Source organism: Zea mays, chromosome 9, assembly GCF_902167145.1.
Source record: "Zea mays cultivar B73 chromosome 9, Zm-B73-REFERENCE-NAM-5.0, whole genome shotgun sequence".
NCBI lineage: Eukaryota > Viridiplantae > Streptophyta > Magnoliopsida > Poales > Poaceae > Zea > Zea mays.
The window spans coordinates 110,567,877-110,571,986 of record NC_050104.1 but is presented as its reverse complement, the minus strand read 5'-3'; the positions used below and the strand labels follow the sequence as shown (position 1 = coordinate 110,571,986).

The 4,110-nt window shown below is 45.2% G+C and overlaps 1 long non-coding RNA gene across 1 annotated transcript; it reads right to left on the bottom strand.

Annotated features, from left to right (window-relative positions):
* Window positions 1–491: 491 nt before the first annotated feature.
* LOC100502267 (uncharacterized) lies at window positions 492–4,110 on the bottom strand. The gene is made up of 3 exons (NR_160009.1): window positions 3,181–4,110; window positions 1,861–2,019; window positions 492–751 (listed from the first exon to the last, which is right to left on the bottom strand). It is a non-coding gene; the product is annotated as an uncharacterized lncRNA (long non-coding RNA).

The window sequence follows — 4,110 nt, the reverse complement described above, 5'->3', positions numbered from 1 at the left end:
CTAGGTGTGGGTTAGCGGCAACCCCCAGTCGGCTGCCTGTGAAGGCCGTGTTTATCTACGTTTCTTTTCCACACTTTGATTTATTGTAAAGACTATGCGGATGTCTCAGACATATGATGTAATTGACTATTATTTCCCTTTTAATACTATTTGAGCACTGTGTGATGATGTCCATGTTATGTAACTGCTGTGTACGTGAATTGCTGATCCTGGCACGTACATGGTTCGCATTCGGTTTGCCTTCTAAAACCGGGTGTGACAGGGGCGCACGTGACAGCCTGGCTTAGGGAGTGGGTGGCGCGCTGGGCTATGTCGCAGAACCTCCCAAGTTATCAGGCCCACATGCACTTGTCCTTGTCTCAAAGACCTCAGACAGCTATGCGTGTGCACCAAACAACTTAACAGGATCTGTCCGAGTGCCCCGAGGACCCCGGATAAACGACTTATCGCCAAGATCGCATGATTAAGTAAATACAAATCACACACCAACATTTGCAGCGGAAATAAATTCTTTATTACAAAATGATTACATGTTACAATAATTTTACATTATACAATTATCGGAGTGATTACAAGAGAAAATGATTCAAAAGAATTACAAATTAAAATGTATAAAATATTTATAGGTTTTCAAATACATGCTAGCTTAAGTGACAATCCTCAATAAAGAAGCTAAAGATGGGATATACTTATATAAGAAGGCCGAACCCACCGGCACTTAGCACCATCCACAACAGAACAAACTTATAACCTGAAAAACAACAGGGAATAAAGCCCTGAGTACGCAATTACTCAGCAAGACTTACCCGACTAAAGAAAAGACTCTCAAGGGTATGCTGGTTTAAAAAGGATTCAAGGTAAGGCTCATCAAGTTTCAAAGACTCATTTTTGCAGAAAAGCTTACTAGTAGTGGATCCTTATGCCAAAACTTTTACTTCACAAATTAAGTACTTTTCCTGAATCTAGATTTGCCTAATCTAGAGCATTCACTTGTCCTATACTAGCTTCATTTTAGCAGCTTTAGTTTCACTTGTTATCTACGATGCAGGGCAGTGATCCAGTCTTCATATCCGAGAAGTAACGGCGATCCGAATCGATTAATACTCAGCTGAGGATCTCCAACCACACGACATATGTAGCACTTAACCCTTGCATATGTCAACTCGCCACCGGTTTTCTCAAGACCAGAACGGGTTCACGCGACCCGAGAGCACAGCACTCCACCGTCCAGCCATTGGCCTGGTTGGTACACGTTACTCTCGCCATGGTGCCCGCCATGTTTCCGAGAGTACAGCACCCCACCTTCCAGTCTCTTGCCACGGAGGGTACAAGCTACTCTCGCCATCTCTCCACTCCCAGTGCGTGCGAGCTGTTCTGGTATTGGTCCGACCGAGGCTAAGCTTACCCATGACGAGGCATGTGGCCAGTTAAAGGGTCCTAGATCAGCAAGCCTACTTTCGGTACGGTCCTTAATCGACACAGACGGGCGACCTTTCCTGCTCAACGTCTGGTCTCATCTTATTATTTAACACCCAAATCATGTACCTGACAGAGGTACCATACTTGAATGATGAATTCATCACTGCAGATGATGCTCTCACCATTACAAGTCCTTTTTCATAAAACAAACCCATACCAGTGTTACACAGCATTCTTTTAAAAAGAATCAAGTTTTAGTTCTCTAGGCAGGGCTAAGCCTCATTGGTTCTCTTTATAAAACAGGTAGCAAGGAGGATAATCAAATTCCAAGGAATGGTAATGCATCAATTGTTTATTCACACAACTCCTATCACCTAATGCAGCAGGTAAGTGATAAAAGTTTTTAAAACAGAAGGAGGTGGCAAATGCACCGGGGCTTGCCTGGGATAACACTATGTTAGTGTTGTTAAATGACGATCACTTGGTGAGTATCTCCCATCCTGGCACTTGGTTGATTCATCCACTTTAGCTTCATCCATCAGCATCGTCTTGTGATTAATCCAGCTCTTGTCCTTCACATCACGTGATTAATTAACGTACCTAGATGATATGCATACTGCATATGAGTGAATAGGAGCATAAATAGCGCAAGATAGATAAGTTATACTAAGGAGGATACAGACTTAAAGCAAGACATCACAATTCTTATGTGTAACAACTAGATATATTTAACTCTACATCAGACATGACGTTCTAGTCAATTGGACCTAATCCAATCATCAAGTAGCATTAGCAATATTCAAATCCTGATGTACCGCAATATTTAAAAACAATTACTATATGTTGACATATCACTACGTATCACAATTACATTTTTTTCATTTAAACGGATGAACTCAAGCATCAAAAAGGCTACACATAAATCCAACCTCATGAACTAGAATATCCTACCGAATGATTAACACCACTCTTAGTACTAAGAAACAACTCATTATTAAGAAGCATAGAATTTTATAGTATAGTATTTATCTTAATTTAAAGGTTTAAAACACTTATATGCATAAACACTAGATGCTTCTGATTTTATACAATCATGAACTTTGAGGTAATCAGACCTAACCCAAACATTAGGTAACAATAACTAAACACATTAAACATGGGACACATGTTCACTTTAGGTTAGCTACTTCAAGACTTCACCACAACGCATCACACCACTCGGGATCTAACAAGCAGAGTATTATTATATGATATAGGGTTTTACAAAACTATTTCCGTAACAACCCAAGATTTAAAGCGCTTATACGCACTATCCATTGATAGTTCTTAGGTTTTTACCAAAACGGACTTATCGATGTTATTCGCTTCCTAATTATTTTGGGTAACAACAATTATTTATTTATGACATTTAATTTATTAATAAACCTAGATAATACATCCGCTACTATGGCAACGCATCACTTTCACCATACCAATAAGAACTCTCACTAATAACACTGATAGTACTATCAACAAACGCTAAACTTACTTTTCGCATTACTAGTTAGCATAATCATATTGCATATAAATCTACTAATATTCTTCGCATAAATCTATATCTAAAATCTAGATTTCAACACCTAACGCGACCACTTCACAATCACCTCACTGCATGAAACGATGTGTTAGAACCACACTAATATAGTCACAAGATCATCACGACTAACACACCTAGCCAAGCCATTCATCAAACCAGCTAACAAAAATAATAAATTAGCTCACCAAAGCTAAATCCGGATTGAAACCATTAAATCGACGACGCTGTCCGGCTTGCGTATATCACCGATTTGACGAGCGTGGCACTGGTGCTTCCCTTTCGTCTTTCGGCGTGATCGCAAGGTGCAACAAGGCTGCTGAAACGATGACGATGCTGGGATGCAGATGTTGATGTCTCAGATGTGGACACGACCAAAACCCGCACGAGGACAAGGGAAGCCAGAACGACAATGGCGCGGCGACCTCGACACTAAGCACCCGAGCACGACGATGTCGCGGCGCAACAGGAAATAGTGACGCCATGATGGCCAGGGAGGCGTGGCTGGCGGTGCAAGGCGCGGTCGAGAACGGACAGAGGGAGCCGGGAGAAAGAACTGCGGCGCTGCGAGCAGAGCGCAGGGCGCACGCAGCAAGGAGAGAAGGGGAGGAAGAGAAGCAGGGGGGCGCGGCGAGAGGAGCATGCGCGCGCCAACAGGCTGGGCGACGGCACGAGCAGAGAGGAGCTGGGGAGGGAGATCCGCGAGAGATAGATGGGCGCGCAGCGGCTAGCACGCAGAGAGCCATGGGAGAGGGATCCGAGCTGGAGCTGGAAGAAGCTCCGGCCATGGGGAATACAAGGGGCTGGGGCGAGCTCGGGGAGGAAGACCGTGGCGCACAGGAAAACCGGACGCCGAGCAAGAACACGGCAGGGAGGAGCTCGGCCGGGCGCCATGGGGCGAGCTCGGGGAAGCTCCACGGCGGGGTTCGCGGCGCAGGACGCAGGCGCGCGCGCGCAGAGGGAGATGCGCACGGCTGGCGAGCGCAGGGAGCATGGCCAGGGCGCGGCCGAGCAGTGAGTTCCATGGCAGCGGCATGGTGGAGGGAGCTGGGAGGAAACGCCGGGGAAGATGAGGTTGGCGAGCGCTGGGGCTGGCAGCCAGGCACCGGATGCGAGAG